The following is a 22,124-nucleotide window of genomic DNA, read 5'->3' as shown; positions in this document are numbered from 1 at the left end:
CACCCTTTCTGGGTCAATAAAATAAGTACCAGTTGAATACTGGGTCAATGTAAACAACTTACTCCTTCCCCAAAGTTGCTGGCCTTTTGCCATAATTTGGAAACCATTAGTAAATAGAGACATTTAAAAGTTAGCCATTTGGCCAACACAATATGGTATTTAGTTTTATTGTAAATGGGAAGTTGAAGCCCTGCCAAAATACTCGTTATCTTGCTCCCCTCTATCAAACAATCATTAAAATGAGTACCAGTAATTATATTTGGTATATCCCCCTCATACATTCACACACCACCTCTTGTACAAAAATTGACATAACTACTGATTGGTGCACCTGTGAATTAGGTTCCTCATAACTTTAATTCTTTGAAGTGTTTCAGCTTTAAAACTGCGGTCATGCTGGGACACCACCGTTTCTAGATGGGCTAAATCCTGGATATACTGCAATACCAGGTCAACACATGGCAAAGGTGGAGCAAGCCCCTAATTCTTCTCTCACTTCTAAAAATCAGTTTAATATTGATGGTCCCAGGTAGGGACCATATTGAATATCTTAGCCAAAAGGGTGGGAAGCATATTTTCCAATGAAATTTTTCAGGGATGCGTTTTTGAGAGTATAGATTACAGTTATGTTGATGGCACTAAACAAATTTTCCTTGACGGTGTTTTGAACCAGTCTCCCTTGATCTCGACTGTTTCCTCCCAACTCTCTTGAAAAAAAAAAATTAATGGCAGTTTGCAAAAATATGCTTTCAAAAGTGAAGATGACAATTATGGTGATGTATCAAACACACGAAAGTCCCCCACCCTCCCACCTCCCAAAAAGGAAGACAAAGAAAAAATAAGAAAAGAAAAATGCTGAAAAGTTACGGAAATAGGTGGAAACAGAGTTGGAGCCAGAAGAACGATCATTCTCAATATTTGCTTTTTAAATTCCATGAATACAATTGTAATTGAAAATGTACTTGTAGTGAGGCAAAAGAAGCCAGTGCTATTTTGAACAAGATCTCGCTGGTAGCCATTGCTAGAATGAGATCTCGCCTGCAACCATTTACTATGCGCAAGACAACAACGAGATTCTTGCCAGCAACCAGTATTTAAGCAAGAAACCAACAACATTCACTCTCTCATTCCTTCTCACGCTTTACATAGTGTTCGTATTAATTTGGTGTATTTGCTGATTGTGTGAAGAATTGGTGGCTGTTTTGTGCTGCTTTGCGGCAGTTTTCTGATTGTGCTTTCTCTCTGCCTTTAAGGAGAGTTAGTCATGGCAATGGTAAAGAATATGTTCTATTTGGACCTTACTGGGTCTGAATTGTCCTCTACGGAGGAGGAGCTTGTATGAGCAGTTGATAAAATAGACAAGTGCTTAAGGAAGAAAAGTTTTGCGGAAGTGACAGAAGTCACAAAAAAAGAGGTGGACCTGACAAACATAGAAAAATATGAGAAGATGGCATGTAGGGTAGGTGGTGACGTTAGTTGTCACCAACCCAGAAAGTATTGGAAGAGATGGATAAGAAAACTATAGTATACAAAGTGTATTCTGTGTAAGAAAGAAGATAGAAAATGTGGAAGCAGAAACAATAGAAAAGGCGTTGCGCTTCATCTGGCAAGATGTAACATTTCTTGCCAGAGGAAGTAAATACGGAACAATTGTGGTCCATTTCAAGACAAGGAAAAGCAAAAGAACATGCTGTAACCACAGTAAAGTTAAATAAAGTGGTCCTTCTACCCACTTATCGGGTCTTTTCTGTTTGATGGACGGAATTTTCTAGTTAACTAAAAAATTTGAAACTTCGTATTACGAATTTTAACCAATGAAATCCCATCATTTCTGCATTATCGATATTGATAAAGAAATATAGCAGACGCACGACACACACACACACACACACACACACACACACTCTCTCTCTCTCTCTCTCTCTCTCTCTCTCTCTCTTTCAAACACATGCATATACATTTGCACAAGCACATAGTAATTAATATATAAGCGTACACACACATACAAACGGACATATACATACACACACATACGCACACAAGCATACATACACGTTCGTGAGTTGCCCCTTGCCGTAACAAATTTACACAAAAGGTAAATAAACCAGAAGGGGGGGGGGGTGTCAATGTTTTATCGTTTCGGGGTCGATAAATTAAGTACTAATTACGCACTGGTGTCGAGGATTTTTTTCCCAATTTATATCACAGCTTCCGACAAGCTGGGGCATCCTTTTATGAAAAAATATTTCGCAAATTTTTACAAATGGCGGTGCCCCAGCATGGCCACTGCTCGTGAGCTGAAACTAGATAAAATAAAAAATAAAAATAATACGACTCACACTCCACGCGCAAACTCTAGACCGATTTAGGCATATTATTGTTTTGTTTTTGTTGTTTCTGGCCCTTCAAAACCATGGGAGAAGCCTTTTCGGTAAAAAAAACAAAGAAAATATTAAAAAAATATCGTTAATATTTTTATTGGGCGACGAAATTCATCGATTTAAGAGATATAGCTGTTATTTCTAGCACATGTAGAAGACAGAAGACAGACGAGAGAGAAAGGATGAATAAGACGTGTGCGTGTGAGTTTTTAGACGCAGCAAATAATTTGAGCTCGAATGCTGCGATTTCATTGGTTAAAATTCGTAGAATTAAACTACGTTAAAGTTACGAATTACAATTTTGTTTTCAATTTTGTTTACAATAATGTTTTCTTTTGACACATTCTACAACTATACGAAGTTTCAAATTGTTTAGTTAACTAGAAAATTCCGTCCATCAAACAGAAAAGATCCCACTTATCTTGGAAGAAGGACTTCCAGAATTAGGGTGGAGGGAATCCCACCAGAAATAGATGTGGTTTGGGTTGTGGCAGCTGTACTTCTAGGAAATAAAGAAGAAATAGCCATCCTCCAAGCTACAAAAACAAAAAAATTGATATGGAAAGGCCAAACACTGGACCTGATCATACACGGTACTGCAGAAACACTGGAAAATATGGTGGAAATGGTGACTATTGGAGATGTAGTGTTGAGAGTGTGGCTGGAGGGCAGAACCCCTCGTTGCTTTAAATGTGGCCAAAAAGGCTGCATTAGAGCACACTGCCCTCTACAGAAGCAGAGAAGTCAGGAGGTTGTTGGAAAGGAGCTGGAGAAGGTGCAACAGGAAGAAAAGAGAAACGAAGAACAGTGGTTGGTAGCTGAAAAAAGAAAAAGGAAAAGGAAGAAAGAACAGAGTGAAGTAGAACCCCAAACCATACCTACCCCACTCATACCCTCTCAGACCCACCCTCCCCCGACAGACACCAAATCCACCCATTCCCCTTCTACACAAAGCAAGAGAAAAAAGAAATACAAGCACACAAGGATCAACAAACTCTCCATCCAACTGAAAATTGTTTCGCGTGTATGATGGTTGAAGGCGTGGACAAGAAACTGTTTAATAAGATAACAAAATGGAAGACAGCAAGATTTGTCCATGTCAAAGGATGGACAAACATTGATGGATGGCACTCATGTGTTCTGGTATCCGAAAACCAAAAAGACGAAATATTGACATTCAAGAGGGGTTATAAGTGTTAGAGGGTGATTTGTGATTTAAAGACGATACCAGACAATATAAAGTACAAGAAGCTGACCAAGAAATATGGTATAGACATTTTAAAGGACTCGGAATTTAAAAAATAAAAGGAAGCAAGTAATGCTGCTCGAGGTGGGGCAAGTAGCTCATTTTCATTATCATTTTCATTATATCATTCATGTATATCATACGTTTAAAATCTTTTATTTTTTCGTTTTTATATGTCCCCTCCTTGTTGGCGCATTGTATGTAATAAAAAATCATCTCTCATTCCTTCTCACGCTTACGCTGAGAAATACTGCGTAGTCAGCAGCTAACAGTGGACTCTTGTCCCGCTCTGAATCCACATGCTTACCTCCAGAGGTAATGAACCTTACATGTACGGAGTTAAAACAAACCAGGCGCTGCTATAAAGATGGTCACTGAGAGAGAACCACATGAACAAGAACTCTGTAAATAAACAGCTATCGAATTGTACTCCGTTTGTGAACTTCTTCTTCGTGTTCCAGATCCTTGAGACTACAAAATGATTATAATGGGAGAAGGAGATACTCCACAGGTATCATAAACTTCCATTCCATTATAAAATGGTGATCCCGATCAAAAAACGAATTTTCGGCAGCCGAAAGCTTTATCGTTGTAGATGCCTCACCCGAACTACAGAATGGCAGTCTTCACTCGCATTCTTAACTAAAGATCAACTAACAACAGCTAAACCTTTTGTACTGTGGGATGCCTTCACCTCCTGCACGCTCAGCGAAAGATCTCATCACTGACCCACATCCGGACGCGACTTACGCGTCCGTCAAATCCGAGGTTCTCCGTCGGAACACAATCCTCGGAGAGTAAATTCCGAACATTGATGCAGGATGAAACATCTGAGTTTCTTCGTCATTTGCGAGAACTCAGCGACACTCCACTTAAGGACAATCCTCTGCTTAGGAAATTGTTTTTCTCTCGTCTACTGCCGAATGTCCAATCGATACTGGCCACAACGGCCGACTCCAATTCGCTCGATCATGGCAGACAAGATCATAGAGTTTACTATGCAGCCCGCACTTCATACCTTCTACTCCAACGGTTTCCAGTCTCAGCTGGTGGTACCATGCCACATTTAAGGACAAAGTCCGTCGATGCATCCAGTCCTGTTCGTTCAAGCTGTTGGGAAACTTGTTGCGGAAGATTTGGACACGTCAAATTCTTCCCACAATTTTTCATCTCATCGTGCATTCTTTGTTAAGGATCGTGTGTCTAACGAATAGTTCATAGTTGACACCGGATCTAGCTATTCTATTAGGCCTTTGCGTCTTACTTCAGACAAGCCGAAGCAATCTGCCATTAACCTGCACACGGTGAATCTATCCCTGATAAAAACTTACGGTTAGGTCTCATTAAATCTAGATCTCAACCTTCGAAGGGATTTTAGGTGGGTTTTTGTTGTAGCAGATCTACTGTACCCCATTCTGGGCGCGGAATTCTTAAACCACTTTCACTTATGAGAAGACGTCAGGCAACAGAGACTCATGGATGATTCTACGTCTTTGTTTACGCCTACTCGGGTTACTACTAATGCTGTTCTCGACCCGTCAATTTTTACCGCTACTGCTGGTGACCAGTTCCACTCCCTTTTGGCTTCTTTCCCAGAACTGGTAGATCCGACTTTCAACTCAGTTAAAGTCACACACTCGACTTGCCATTATATCACTACTTCTGGACCACCCGTCTTTTCACATCCACGGCGACTCGCCCCTGATCGGCTCAAAACGGTTCGATCTGAGTTTGAGCATATGCTTCAACTCGGCCTTATTCACCCCTCCACCAGCCCTTTGGCATCTCCTCTACATTTGGCATGGAAAGGGGATTCAGATTTTCGTTCGGCGGGGGATTACAGACGTTTGAATGCGGTTACTGTTCCCGATCGCTATTCTATAAGGAATCTCCAGGACTTTTCTTCAAACTTGCATAGTTGTACTATTTTTTCCAATGTTGACCTCATCCGGGCTTATCATCAGATTCCGATGAACCCTGACGACATTCCCAAAACTGCCGTTACCACCCCTTTTGGGAGTTTTGAGTTCCTGCTTATGAGCTTCGGTTTGCGGAATGCAACGAGCATATTCCAGAGGTTTATTGACGAAGTTGTCCGTGAGTCAATCAAGAAGGAAATAGCGTCTGTTCCTCTGCTTGCACATCCGGTTCCTGATGCTCGTCTCTCTTTATCAGTTGATGCATCGCATTCTGGGGTTGGTGCTGTTTTACAAAATACCGTCGATAATCAGGCTTCACCTTTGGCATTTTTTTCCTCGTCAATTAAAGCCAGCTGAACGTCGTTACAGTACGTTTGATCATGAACTCTTAGCGATCTATCTGTCGGTTCATCATTTTCAACATCAATTCGAGGGCCGAGATTTTGTGATTTATACTGATCACAAGCCTCTTACGTTTGCTCTGTCATCTAAATCGGACAAACACTCGTCTCGTGCTTTTCATCACCTGGACTACATTTCCCAGTTCACAAGTAACATTCGGCATATACCTGGAACAGAGAACGTACCTGCTAACGCACTCTCTCATCTCTCTGTGTGTTCTCTTTCATCTCCTGCTGCAATCGATTTAACTGCCATTGCACAGGATAAGCCAGCTCTGGACACATTGGATCTAACTTCTACCAAGTTGTCCTGTTGCAAGTTTACCTATCTTCCACTTCCATCTGCTGAAGGTACAATCCTTTGTGACAAAGCTAATGGTTCTCCCAGACCATTTGTACCTAAAAACCACAAGCATTCCGTTTTTGATGCTTTGCATTCACTGTCACATCCTGGCATTGCTGCCTCGGTGAAGTCTATTACGGCTCGGTTTTTTCTGGCTTAATATGCACCAGATGATCACTGCTTGGGCACGCTCTTGTGTGAAATGCCAGCGTTCTAAAATCCACAGGCAGATTCACGCTCTTCTTGGACAGTTTTCTCCGCTGGAGACCCGCTCCTGCCATGTCCACATTGATCTGGTTGGACCATGGCCTGTCAGTCGCAGTTTCTCTTTCATATTGACATTCGTCGATCGTCTCTCTCGTTGGTCTGAAGCCATTCCTGTAGCGGGTGGACATTTCTGCTGAGTCAGTCGCTCGAGCTTCCTTTTCTAACTGGATTGCTTGCTTTGGTGTCACAGCTAAAATAAACATTGATCGTGGACGCCAGTTCGAAGCTTCCTTATTTCGTGAATTATCATGAATCCTAGACGTTCATCACATTCAACTAGCTACCATCCAGCTTCTAACGGGATGGTCGAACGTTTTCACGAGCAACTGAAGGCTGCTGTACACACCACTCCTGATCCGCAGTCTTGCCTATTGTTCTTCTTGGTCGTCGCACTGTTGTTAAGACAGATTTAGGTTTCTCCTCTGCCAAACTCTTTTATGGTACCACTCTGGCACTTCCTGGTTCAATGTTAGCGCCAGACAATTCATCGCATCCTGATCCAACGTCGTATGTCACCAGACTTTGCTCGTATTTCTCGAGTCTTCCACCCATGCATCCACGTGACCAGTCTATCCCTCTTACGCCCGACCGGACATTGACAAATGGACTCGTGTTTTTGTTCGGAATGATTCTGTCAGAGGACTGCTCGTTCCTTCCTATAAAGGACTAGTTCGCATTCTATCGCGCACACCCAAAACTTTTAGTCTCGACATCAATGGTTGGGCAGACATGATGAAAGAAACCATTGTTTACAAAGTATATGCGGTAGAAGAAAAAAGGTAGAACAAGTTGAGGCAGAAATATTTGTGAAAGCGTTAAACTCGGTACGCAAGGATATCGCGTTCATGTCTAGAGGAAACAAATTTGGGACAGTAGTTGTCCAATACAAGACAGAAGAAATAGCAAGGAGGCAGGCAGGAAACACAATAAAGGCAAATAAAGTGGTACTACTGCTCACGTACCTTGGAAGGAGGACGTCACTGATAAAAGTCGAGGAAATCCCACCAGACATAGACGTGGCTTGGGTCGTGGCGGCTATCCTTTATGGAAACATGGAGGAGGTGGCCGTCCTCAGAAACTGAGGAAGCAAGATAGAAAGGGGAGAAATTAGAACTCGTGGTGCAGGCAGATATGGAAACATTGGAAAACTTAGCCGAAACAGTAACCGTGGGAGAAGTGATTCTGAGAGTATGGGTGGAGGGCAGGATACCTCGGTGTTTTAAATGTGGCCAAGAAGGCCACATTAGAGCACACTGCCTTCTGCAGAAGCCAAGTGCGGAAAAGGTAGAGAAGTCTGAAAAGGAACAAGAGGAAAAAGAGAGATATGAAGTATGGAGGATGTATGAAAAAGAGAGAGAGGAAGTATGACAGAGGGAAGACGAAAGAAAAGGAAGAAAGGTCAATATGAAGTGGAACCCCAAGCCATCGCCACCCCACCCACACCTGCTGAGACCCACTCTCTCTACGCAGATACCAAACGCACCCGTTCCCTTCCTTTACAAATTAAAAAGAAAAAAGAGGAGAAACAGACGTAAAATACAAAAAATCTCCTCCCCAGTGAAACAAGATACGTATGTGCATTAACGGAAGATGCGGATGAAGAACTGATCAATGAGGTGACTGGGTGGAGGACAGCAAAATTTGTGGATATGGAGGGACAGGCAAGTAGAGTGGGTTGGGACTTCTGCGTGTTGGTATCGCAATGACAAAGGGATGCAAATGTGAAACATAAGAAGGGACATAAATGCTGCAAGTTGGACATGGACCTAAAAAGATACCAGCAAGAATACGGTACGAGGTACCAAAAGATCATTTTGGTCTGGACGTGCTAAAAGTAACAGGACTCAAAAAGAAGTAAGCGACGCTGCTAGAGGTGGGGCTGGCAGCTCATTTTCATTTAATCATTTTTCATGAATCATACATGTTGTCATATGTTAATTTTGTTTTATTTTATTTTTAATTTTTGTGTTATATGTCCCCCACATGTGTTTGTATTGTCCCCTCCTTGTTGGCGCATTGTGTGTAATAAAAAAAATCATCTCTCATTCCTTCTCACGTTTACGCTGAGAAATACTGCGTAGTCAGCAGCTAACAGCGGACTCTTGTCCCGCTCTGAATCCACATGCTTATATCTCCAGAGGTAATGAACCTTACATGTACGGAGTCAAAACAAACCAGGCGCTGCTATAAAGGTGGTCACTGAGAGAGAACCACATGAACAAGAACTCTGTAAATAAACAGCTATTGAATTGTACTCCGTTTGAGAACCACTTCATGTTCCAGCTCCTTGAGACTACAAAATGATTATAATGGGAGAAGGAGATACTGCACAGGTATTATAAACCTTCCATTCCATTATCTACTAATGCAAAATGCCAATTTAAAAACATGTATTTTCCAGAACGTTACAGGGAAACAAACTCGGGATCTTTTCCTTTTGAACGGCAGATGTCAACACAATTTCTAGTTAACTAAACACTTTTAAACTTCGTATACTGGTAGAATGTGTTTATAAAACATCATTTTCTCTTGGTTTTATTGAGAAAATTCTGTAGTTTGTAAGATATTTCGTCTGAAAATCCGAGCATTTCGGCAATTTTAACCAATCGATTACCTCCATTCAACTAAAATCATTTGCTGCGTCTAAAACTGAGACAACATCCTGTAACTAACCCTAAACCTCCCCACTAACCCTAACCCTAAATTTTTTTTCTTAATTGTTAAATTAATTTAATTCCATTGCTTTAGTTTTTTTTACACGCGTAACAATTAAATTAATTTAACAATTAAGAAAAAAAAAATTAGGGTTAGGGTTAGGGGGGAGGTTAGGGTTAGTTACAGGATGTCGTCTCAGTTTTAGACGCAGCAAATGATTTTAGCTCAAAAGAGAGCATAGGATTGGTTAAAATTCGAAAAATTAAACTACGTTAAACAAACAAATTACAATTTTCTCAAGAAAGCCAAGAGAAAAAAGTGTTTTATTTTGACACATTCTACCAGTATACGAAATTTTAAAGTGTTTAGTTAACTAGAAATTGTCTGCCGTTCAAAAGGAACAGATCCCAAAATCAGTGGGATGGAGGCGATTTGCAATTATGCTCCTACAATTGGCCAGGTGTCCCATAAAATAATATTCTTATGTGGTAAACTTATATTTTTATATAACAGTTCCAAAACACAATAAACTGAAAAAGAAGCCAAAAAAAAAAAAAAAAAGGCCACTTAAAATCGGGAATAGAATGTTTGTAAATACACTTTTTTTGTAACGTAAAACTATTAAAATTAGATTTTAATGGTCGAGACTTAATAAACACCATATAACTACCTTTGTTTGAAAATATAAATTTACCTTTTTATGTATTCAAAAGTTGTGAGTTGTAGCTTAACCCACACCCATCCCTGATCGGGCAGACCTGTGACCATCCCTTCCCTTTTAAAGCATATGTAGTTACTACATTATCCAAAGTGTCCTTTCTTTATTTTAAGAGAGGGTGTAATTTAAGGTATATTTGACTGCTATTTCTAACTGATTCGAGCGACATCACAGAGGCTCCTCCGATACAAGCGACATAGATATTCGGAATAGATATTTGAACTGAAAACTATTTATTTTCGTCTCGTTCTGAATTCAATTACCACCGTATTCAAATTCACTTTTCATCAGTTCGGAGACGTCAAAATAAACGCTAGTTGTTAAACCCCCAGGGCAATCTTAACGAAGTAAACCCATATTTAGCTCATCGGTTTATTTTTGATGGAGATTGGGCTGCTATTTCTAGCCTATAGAGCGACCACTTCGCTAGTTCCAATAAGTGTCAGCAGTGTGTTATAAAACTCAAAATTTCAATCAAATGTACGCTCTCTTCCCTATGAAAATTACTCCAGTGCCTTGTCAAAAAGAAATCAATATTTTTATATATTTATTCATGGAAGCAAAACAAAGAAAAAAACGGAATACATCTCATTATTGCGTGTTGAAATATAATTCTTGATGGTAATATAAATAGCCAGTAATGATTGGGTTATTTTTAAAACTGAAATTCCCTGTTAAAACAATGAGATATAGGAAAAATGAAGTGGTGGTGGAAGGCAAAGCAGTTTGAAAAAGACACGCCTATTGTCATCGGAATGCTACACGAACAGGTGGTTGGTTGACTGCTGTGCCTGATTAACGGTTTGTGTAAATCAAATTCAGTAAAAAAAAAAAAGTATATATACATATATATATATATAATAAAAATACTATGCGCAGGAGGTAAATATGTAAAGGGAAGTGTCATCAACGATGACTCAGCTTTTATCAAATAACATGAGAAAGTACTTGGCTTAAAAGAAGAGCTAAGGAAGAAAGATGTGACCGATTCAATGGAAAGTTCACAGTCAGGGATTTTGGCGCGGTTTAAAAACACGTAAGGATTCAAGCTAGAATAGTTACAATTGTACACACTTTCTGATATAAAGCCTTATTTCCCTCTAGTTTGTTGATATTTGTTTTCATTTGGCGCAAAGGCAATGTCAAATAAAGTATAATATTCCAGAAACTAGCGATGGCCTACATTGGCGTTTGTGTGGGTGTAAACAGTTGAAAAACCCAAATAAATTGGTTTGCCGCGAGGAAGTGGGGATCATTCTAACATTTCAGACAGAGCCCTTCGTCGGAATGCAATGAAATAAATTGGTTCTCTCTTTACGTTCTGGATTTATATCCTACAAGGGTTTTACTTTGCCTTTCATCCTTCTGAGTGAGAGTGACAAAAATACGCAGTATGATGCGTATACAGTGTTAATTTTGTTTTAAAATTCAGGTTCAGTTTTGTTGTTCTTACAAAATAGTTCAAGATTAAAAGGATTACGAAGCAGGTGCTCCTGTGTATCTATATATACTCTTTCTCTCTCTTTCATTCACGCATATATAGACTGTGTGTCTGTGCGTGCGTCATATGCCAAATAAACTTACTAATTAGCCAATATCGAGCCCAATAATTCTAATACCACTAGAACTCTGATATACTGCAGCTAATAACCATGTAAAAAAAATATTAAAAACTTTGATCTAGTTCAAATTAAATTATAAGACCCTTAAGACATAAGCATAAAATGAAGCAACTGAAGGAACAATAAAACTAGATTTAGTCCTAGAGCAGACAAAAGAACCCTAAAAACACCAGGACAAAAATAGGGATACACTCAATGTAATGAACACAGTCATGACCGAACCAAAAGGGAGCATATGAACAAGTAGTAGCTACACATCACAATAACAATAGTTTTAATATAAAGGGGCATAGACATCCCATCATCAGCTGCTGCATAGGAATTCATTATAGCATTTCTCTCTCTCTTTGTCTCTCTCGCGTGCGCTATCTAGCAATCCATCTCTCTACACCCTCTTCCTCTCCCCTTTCTCTCTCTCTCTCTCTCTCTCTCTCTCTCTCTCTCTCTCTCTATATATATATATATATATATAAATTTTTTTTAGAAAAACATAAATCCGGAGAAGCACATTCTATAGGTAGTTGAGTGTATCTCCATTTTGGTCCTGGTATTCTTAGGGTTCTTTTGTCTGCTCTGGGACTAAGTCTAGTTTTATTGTTCCTTGTTGTTTTACCAGTAATATACATACATACATACATACATACATACATACATACATACATACATACATACATACATACATGCATATAGATAGATACACACGGAGTGCGGTGAAAAAACTGTCGACTAAATTACGCAAAAATGAAAATAACACTGATATCTCTTTTAAACAGATGGGATCTTTTCGGTTTGAACGGCAGTTTTTTAAAAATAATTTCCACTTAACTAAACACTTTTAAACTTCGTATACTGGTAGAATGTGTTTATAAAACATCTTTTTCTCTTGGCTTTATTGAGAAAATTCTATAGTTTGTAAGATATGTGTTGTTTTTTTCTTCAATTTCTGCAATTTCAACCAATCAATGACTTCTATTGACGTGAAAACATTTTGTGCCGTATGAATATGTCCCTCGTTTAAGAAACAGATTGGGTTTATTTACATTTCTGAAGAAAAAATATACCCTTCCCCCTGCCCCTAACCCTAAAACAGATTGAAATGCAATAGATTGATACTAGGGTCATAATTATGAGTGACAATTTCATATGACACCGCTAGAAAAAACTGCCATTCAAACCGAAAAGATCCAACAGATGTATTTACCAAAATTACATAAAAAATATCTTGAAATACTAAAGAGTAAATTTATTAAATAAAATCGCCATTGGCTTCAACCACGGCCTCCAGACAACTTCCGAATCTCCTGCAACTCTTCTGGACGGTTTCCTTGTTTAAGTTGGTGAGTGCTGCCATAATCCTTGGCTTCTGTCGCTAGCGTAGCTAGAGTGTGTGCCACCCTCGGCCCTTCCGCTTGCCGCCCCCTGACCCCACAAAAAACATATAGCCTACAGCAGACCCTAAGGTGGTACCCCTTTAAAAGTACCGCCCGGGGCGGACCGTCCCTACCACCTCCACCTAGCTACGCTATTGCCTTCAGTTCATCTTTGGTGGTACAAGGAGTCTTGTTGGTCTCTCGTTCAACTGTGCCCCACACATAAGGGGATTACAGTCTGGGGAGTTAGGTGGCCAGATATTAGGGGTGATGTGATTGCAGAAATTGTGTGACAGCCATGACTGGGTTCTGCTTGTGTAACATGATGCAGAATCCTGATACCAGACAGAGGGTCTTCCAGCATCCACCCTCTTGAGGCAGAGCAGCACAACCTCCACCAGGCATTTGATGTAGGCCTCTGTGTTGAGTGTGAGGCCGTGTAGGAAGATGAATGGAGGCATAACGTCGCCATCACTAGCGATCACTCCAAACACCATGATGTTGACTGGATGTTTGATTTTAATCACTCTCGGTACATGTCTTCAGATTGCACTGTCAGATTGACATCCAAAGCCTCTTGAAATGTTCGTATTGGAGCTTCCGGCGCGAATGCCAAGCAGTATAGCATGTCGTTTCCAAATTTCTGGCAGAGTGAATTGCGTCATGGTGCTATTTTCCTCAGACGGTGCCCAACTAACCTACCATACTGTGTAGTCGACAAAATCAAAAACAATGCGCACGCGCGAAATCAAAATATAAAATGGCGACAATTTATACATCGCACCCTGTGTGTGTGTGTGTGTGTGTGTATGTGTGTGTGTGTGTGTAAGGCAAATAAGAAAATGGAGAGGATAATCAATCGACAAACATCAACCTGTAGACATTCATTTATATCTATTTATTAATTGATTACCATCATAGGCGCAGGAGTGGCTGTGTGGTAAGTAGCTTGTTTACCAACCACATGATTCCGGGTTCAGTCCCACTGCGTGGCACCTTGGGCAAGTGTCTTCTACTATAGCCTCGGGCCGACCAAAGCCTTGTGAGTGGATTTGTTAGACGGAAACTGAAAGAAGCCCGTCGTATATATGTATACATATATATGCTTGTGTGTGTCTGTGTTTGTCCCCCTAGCATTGCTTGACAACCGATGCTGGTGTGTTTATGTCCCGTTACTTAGCGGTTCGGCAAAAGAGACCGATAGAATAAGTACTGGGCTTACAAAAGAATAAGTTCCGGGGTCGAGTTGCTCGATTAAAGGCGGTGCTCCAGCATGGCCGCAGTCAAATTACTGAAACAAGTAAAAGAGTAAAGAGTATATGTAAAAAGTAATCAAAATAAACAAATGAACTAAGCAAATAAACAAGTAAATAAATAGATAAATAAAAATAAACAAGTAAATAAATAGATAAATAAAAATAAACAAGTAAATAAATCGATAAATAAAAATAAACAAGTAAATAAATAGATAAATAAAAATAAACAAGTAAATAAATAGATAAATAAAAATAAACAAGTAAAGAAATAGATAAATAAAAATAAACAAGTAAATAAATAGATAAATAAAAATAAACAAGTAAATAAATAGATAAATAAAAATAAACAAGTAAATAAATAGATAAATAAAAATAAACAAGTAAATAAATGAATAAGAATAAATGAATGAAAAATACTAAGCCCTTACAGCTGTTTCTACTATGTAGTAATATGCAAGAACCTTACAAAGGTTGAACGAACATTGGACAGGGGTTGGACAATGACTGAGCCCCAAAGCTTCATCAGAGAGACTATAATGTTAGGAATCTAACATGCGAGGAAGGTAAAATAATAAAATAAAATAATAACATAATAGAAATAGTAAGGAACGGTAAAATCGTCATAATCCATAATCCATGGGATTATGGATATCACCTTGGATTATGGATGTCACTTCCAGGAGTAATTTCCACACATTATGAGAGTTACATCTTTTTTCAGTTTTACTTAACATCTAATTCATACAGACATATATTGTTTCCGACGAAGAGCTCCGCTCGAAACGTTAAACCCTCCTTCTTTCCTGAGCGTCCAGTAATACTATATTTGTTCCACGTCCTCGCGTTGTTGTGTTTTTTTGTGCTTTCATGTTTGGATTAACTATATATATATATATATATATATAATATATATATATATATATATATAATATATATATATATATATATATATATATATATAATATATATATATATATATATTATATATATATATATAATGTGCGCGTGTGTACAATAAACAATATTTTTGCTGACGCATGCTACCACTGGTCTTCATGGTTTCTGTTTTTAGTTGTACCTTACACTGGCACAAATTAATTTTGCTAGATCAATATAAAAATAACGTAGCATTAAAGGCAATCTGCGTAAATTGTACTAAAAACGAAAGATTGCCGCATTAAATTGATGTGACAGTATGTATGTGTCTCTGTGTATGCGTGTGCGCGTACATTACACACATATATACGTATTATATACACACATATAATATCCTTTTTAATATTTCAGCCTAAAGACTTATGCGTATATACGCATGTATGCACGTATGCATGTTTCTATGCGTTGTGTCTTTATCACTCAATCGTCGAATGTAGATCACTAATTGAAATTGGTGTAAGAAGAGTGAGGTCGTTCAATTCAGCTGCTTGCTTTTCATTGCTTAACCACGGCCGAATTTGTGCTGTCTGTTCCTTTTGTTAGTTTGAAAAACGTGAAGTAACTTCTTTATAAACCTGCAGAAAACCAACAGTTAGTACTAAAGCGGGAAAGCATCTACGCTGTCATTCGACTTGCTTGAGATAACAACCAAATTCACTCCCTTTTTATCGTTAGACTGGAAGAGCACATTGGACATCGTCATGGATTGTCGTTTTCCGGAGCTTAAATAAGAATAATTAAAACAAATTGAACCAAGGAAGAATATATCTATGTGGTCCCTCAACCCGCTAGAAACAACAGCTAAGTTCCCTTTAATCTCGCTTAGTCATCTTTAAAAATGAAAGATACATCTAAAAGTAGCTTATCCTATTGCTAAAATTAAGTTGGATGATCGTGGGTGGAAAGTTTTTGCTTGCTATGGGTTAGCTCAATCGGTACCGATTTGAGATTATGCTGCAACTAAATCGGCTTGTAGGAGAACATTAAATTAGAACACCGTTTTATAGAATAAATATTTAAAAGAAATCGATATTTTAAAAACATATTTGTTTAAAATATTGTTCAACAATAATCGAGCAGATGTATCGTTTATTTTTGCACAATATAGGCTGTGGAATGAGCAGAATCGCCAGCGTTGGGCAAAAATGCTTGCGGTATTTAATAGTCTATAACTTGGATAGAGGGATTTTGAATATTTTTGGTTATTTGCTTACGCTGATTTAGGTGCGTGCTGTTTCCCATTTAGAACAAAATCCATTTTAGATTTTTGATGAGACCATTTCTATGCACATAACTTAACAATATTTACCACGGTTACTTGCTGGAAGCTGTATCACTGTTTACCAGTAGAGAGATCTGAACATATGTTGTGTTTTGGTTAAGAACTGGCTAGCTACATATTCGTGTGGTGAGAGGTGGATGATTCTGCGTTCACCGTAGACAATGATTCTTTTTAACTAGAGGTCGAACAGCGACCAAGAACCCTGTCTTCTCTGGAACCCCGATACCTATTTCTTTATTACCCACAAGGGGCTAAACACAGAGGGGACAAACAAGGACAGACATAGGTATTAAGTCGATTACATCGACTCCAGTGCGTAACTGGTACTTAATTTATCGACCCCGAAAGGTTGAAAGGCAAAGTCGACCTCGGCGGAATTTGAACTCACAACGTAACGCAGACGAAATACCGCTAAGCATTTCGCCTGGCGTGCTAACGTTTCTGCCAGCTCGCCGCCTTTACCTGATTGTTCTGCACTTCTCCACTGGCGGGAGCCAACACAATTTTTATTCTACTCGTGAACAACTTTGTATTCACCCTTCCGAGGTCAATAAAAACAAAGTATCAGTGAAGCATTTGGATCAATTTAATATTTCGGCCATTTCGGCAACGTTTCGGTTGACGGAAACTTGTGCTACGACAAGCGAAACATCGCCATAAAGTGTTGAAGATGTGAATGGAATTATAATATAAAATGAAGATAAAAACAATTTGTTTATGTTGATGAAACCCATGTAATTTTTGTACTGCAGAAAGTCTAAAAATATTTTGCTTAAAACAACCACCTTCCTCCTACATTCAGAAAGAATCTCTTTCCATCACAAGATCTAAAAAACAAATAGGATATTTTAAACTGCATGTGCACCCTGTTTGATAGACTAACAATCTCGAGTTACTTTATCCCAATTATAATCTTCACCAATCTTTCCAATAATCTAACACCTCGATTTACATTAGAACCTACTGATATACTGACGTCTCCAGTACTGCCTTGCATACACCTTCTCCAAAGTATCAGAATATGTCCATATGACCCCCATTATTTTCCTTGTCATTCCGCATAAAAAAATTATCAGTCGTATGATAATGATTCGTGTAGGCATTCATTTCTTACTATAGTTATTTATATTCTATGTATTTTTATATATTGTCAGATGGATTAATTTTTATATATTGCATCATCATATAATATAAACCTTTATATCACTTCTAACCACTTTTTTGTTGTTGTTGCTTGCTTGTCTCTATTAATGCTAACATCCTCCCGTGAAGCCAAAATCAACATTTCATAATCATCTCTCTTCCCTCTAAAATTATCGTTTATCCCAAATAAACAACAAAAGCTCTTTAATCTTTGTATTGTATATCCTCGACATGGCCAGAAACTCTTGATAGCTTAGGGTAATAAAATGCAATTTTCAAGCCAGTTTTGTTCTAAGAACATGTACTAGTTGACTTTCTGTTGCAGTCTTACTTTTCGGTCCAGCAATGTGTTTGTATCTTTCATTAGACGTGTTGGTAACGTATCAATTTTAAAAAGTTAGATCGTTTGTCCCATAAGTGAAGGAAACGATACTACGGTTTGCACGACTAAGTGTATCTACAATTGTCAATTCTTCTCCCTGTAAATATTTTAGAAAGTAACATAATCCTATATTCTATAACATCATGTTCTGCTATCTCGGAGGAACCTTGTAAAGGGAGTTTGCACAGAATGTTTATCAATGTTTTATAATCTGAAATTACTTGGAATAACATACCATACACATACTTGTGAAAGTGTTTAACACCAATAACATCCGCTATATCTCTCTTTCAGTCTGACTGTATTTGTGTTCAGTGAGAGTCCTTGACATGCTTAGCCTTTAAGTCAAAGTAGCCCAATACTGATGAGTTACTAATGGCTAATCCGGTACTGTCAAATGCTTTGGGTTCTATTTCAGTTCATTCATGTGCTTATTTTTATTGTATGTTTTTCTCCGATGTTCACTCATTTCTGATTGAAAAGCAACAAAGTTGGCCATATTGCTATACTTAATAAGCGTCTCACTCCATTAGGATAAGCAAAATATTTGAACGAGGGTAGCTGAAAGGTTCATAGGCTAACCATGATACCCTCACGGAATGTCACTAAATGAGGTTTATTTTTCAACATAGTTCCTCTTGCAGTCTTCACACTTCTTCCATCGGTGTTGCGGTGCTTGGATCCCATTGGTGAAGAAACTTTCATCCTGTTAGTCAAAAAACTCATTAACAACAGATATGACGTTATCATCACCGTGAAAGAGGTTCCCAAGCAAGTGTTTTTTCGTGTTGGGAAGAGATGATAGTCAGATGAGGCCTAATCAGGAGAATAGGGAGGCTGATCAACCAGTTCAAAACCATAGTCATGCACATCGGCCATTGAAACCAAGGACATGTCTTGATGAAACATTGTCTTGATGAAACAAGACCTCTTTTCAGTTTTCCTGGGTGTTTGGTCTTTTGCCGAACCGTTAGATTACAAATAAACACACCAACACTGGTTGTCAAGCAGTGGTGGAAGACAAACACAGACACAAACACACACACACACATAGGTATATACATACATATACATAACGGGCTTCTTTCAGTTTCCGTCTACCAAATCCACTCACAAGGCTTTGGTTAGCCTGAAGATATAGTAGAAGACACTTGCACAAGGTGCCATGCAGTGGGACTTAATCCGGAATCATGTGGTTGGGAAACAAGCTTCTTATCACATAGCCACGCCTGAGCCTTCTTTATTTTTATTTATCAGTTTAAGTATTTAGCAAATTAACTAATTGTGTGATTAATTGCTTAGTTAATCATAATCAACTAATCGATTAGTTAATTGGTTAAATAGTTAACCTATTGACAAATGAATAAATAAATGAATACGTGAAATAGAACCAGTGTGTGTATTTATTGGTATAATGACCCTTCCAAGATACAGCAAAAAAATGGTAGAATGTTAATGTCAAAACCTTAGTAAAATTTAAGCATAACAGATCAGACATAATGATCTAAGATGAAGACACACACACACACGTTGGGCTTCTTTCAGTTTCCGTCTACCAAATCCCGTCACAAAGCTTTGGTTAACCCGAGACTATAGTAGAAGATATTTATTTACCCAAGGTGCCGCGTAGTAAAACTGAACTGGGAACCATGTGGTTGGGAAGCAAGCTTCTTTCGCAGATTTACACAATTTTTACTCTTTTTCTACCTCTAACCTCCGTTTTATTTACTTATTTATTTAACAGAGTCAATCATATATAAATAGTGCAACCTCTGTGAGTTGCACTGGCAGTTACTTCTCCCACTGGTGACATTATATGACCTGAAATGGAAGCGTTGTGTTTATTGCGTATTGGTAATAACTTCAGGATACTTTCTCAGTAACATCAATTGGAAGACATTGCATTGAGCACCTGTATCTCACAGTATTTCATATTTATTCTTTTCATTTGATAAAGCACATATCCCTGGATACCTACCACTATCTATTTTCTTTGGATAATTAAATTGTCAGTTTTATGTTTTGGTTTTGGAGAACCAGCTGGTTTAAACTTACATACATTTATATCACTCTGTCGTGTAGATGAAAAAACTGAAATACAAATTAGTGACTACCTCCGCATTTTTTGCTCGTTTACGCTTCGCTGCCAGTTTTATTTTTAAAAGGTTTAATGAGTATAGACACACACAACAGTATGAGTAGTTCCTGCAACTCATTGTATAATGACCACAACTTTAGCTAAATTAAAATGATCAGTTTCATTCAGTTTTTGAAGATCAAGGACCAATGTATACAACACCAAACTGATAATGAAATCGTGAAACACTCACATACCTACTTATTTTTACAGTTCCATGAAATATTCATCAGTATTTCTACCATTTAAGCAGCATAGAGATCGTTTCTAGGTCCCCAGAAATTGCCAGAGTTCTCTATGATAACCATGCATTTTTACTATGGCCTTCCTCATATGTGACATTGTCAAAAATTGTTTTCAACTCGTTCATCAATCGTCCGTAGTAGTAGTAGCAGTAGCAGTAGCAGTAGCAGTAAGTCTAATGACGTTTGCTTCTGATAGGGCTCTATGTGCCTGAATACTCTTCCCTCACTTACCCTCCCAGGAATAGTGGATGGGTGAATGGATTTTATCAGTTGATCCATCCTTCTCGATAGACGTTGTCACCATAGATAGCTGGCACAGATTCATACACATCTTCTCCTCTGTTGCATAACTATATAAAATCCTCATTGAATAGGCACCACTTGCCAGGTAAGTTAATACCAGATATAGCGTTATGAGCTAGGAAATGATATTCAGCAAATTAATAATATTCGTTAGACCGTAAAATTACTGACTCAATTACCTTAATTAAAGTCCATTAGCAACTCACAATCAATCACATTACTAATGAACAAAAGAGGAGCAGTGAAGCACTGTGAGAACATATGATAAATACGTCAATAACATCAATAATCCGATTCAACCGAAACGTATTCGTATCGTATTTGAAAAGAAAAAAAAAACCTTATATAAACGACACATTAAAACTATTTTGATGATATAAATAAGGGTACTAGAAAGTTCAATACAGAGAACTAGCGGTTTCATCACGGATTGGGAATCTTCAGTCAAGCTAGATTCTTTATGTCGAGCACTCTGTTCTACCCTAAGTATAAATGGCGAGCTGGCAGAATCGTTAGCACGCCGGGCGGAATGCGTAGCTGTGTTTCGTCTGCCGTTACGTTCTTAGTTCAAATTCCGCCGAGGTCAACTTTGCCTTTCATCCTTTCGGGGTCGATAAATTAAGTACCAGTTACGCACTGGGGTCGATGTAATCGACTTAATCCGTTTGTCTGTCCTTGTTTGTCACCTCTGTGTTTAGCCCCTTGTGGGTAGTAAAGAAATAGGTATTTCGAGGTCGACTTTGCCTTTCATCCTTTCGGGGTCGATTAAATAAGTACCAGTTACGCACTGGGGTCGATGTAATCGACTTAATCCGTTTGTCTGTCCTTGTTTGTCTCCTCTGTGTGTAGCCCGTTGTGGGCAGTAAAGAAATAAGAATAGGATGGGGAAATAGAAAGAAAATGTGAAGTTACCTTCCCAAAATATAGTCATGCCCCAAAGAACTTAATATTAGAAACTGTTCTTATTCAGAACCGAAGGATTTCATCAAGAAATCAGACGGAAGATTATATAGTTTGATAACAAGGAACAAATTCTCGTACGATATCTTAAGTACTAATCTGAAGATAAATAATTATTCCTGGCTCATCACTTTAAATATCGCAACATGCACTTCACTAAATATTTCCAAGTAGAAAGCACGCTGAGGAAATGTTGCAATCTTATTTAAATTTGCGTGTATCAGTTGTTCTGAGGTCTTGAGATCTGTAAGTCACAAAAAATTTGGGGAGTTCTTTCCCTTACTACTTTTGAGAATAATCTTAATTAACACTAATAAAGTTTTTTCTCATTACGATTATAATGAGGAGGTCTAATAATACAGAAACATATTTGGAATTGTCACCATAGATAGCTGGCAAAGATTCATGCACATCTCCTCTGTTATTCACGTCTTTGAAAGTTAAAAAAAATATTTACTTCCGGTTTTCTAGCGTCAGTGACGTAACAAATCTCTCTCTCTCTCTCTCTCACTCTATCTCTCTCTCTCTCTTTAATTTTCTGCTAATTACAATTTCGAA

General features: G+C 38.3%; 1 pseudogene; it reads right to left on the bottom strand.

Annotated features, from left to right (window-relative positions):
- Positions 1-412: 412 nt before the first annotated feature.
- LOC115208799 lies at positions 413-574 on the bottom strand (annotated as a pseudogene).
- Positions 575-22,124: the final 21,550 nt, after the last annotated feature.

The sequence above is a fragment of the Octopus sinensis genome, linkage group LG2 (assembly GCF_006345805.1).
Source record: "Octopus sinensis linkage group LG2, ASM634580v1, whole genome shotgun sequence".
In the NCBI taxonomy this organism is placed as follows: Eukaryota; Metazoa; Mollusca; class Cephalopoda; order Octopoda; family Octopodidae; genus Octopus; species Octopus sinensis.
The sequence above is the reverse complement of the archived record's forward strand: the minus strand, read 5'-3'. Positions and strand labels throughout refer to the sequence as shown.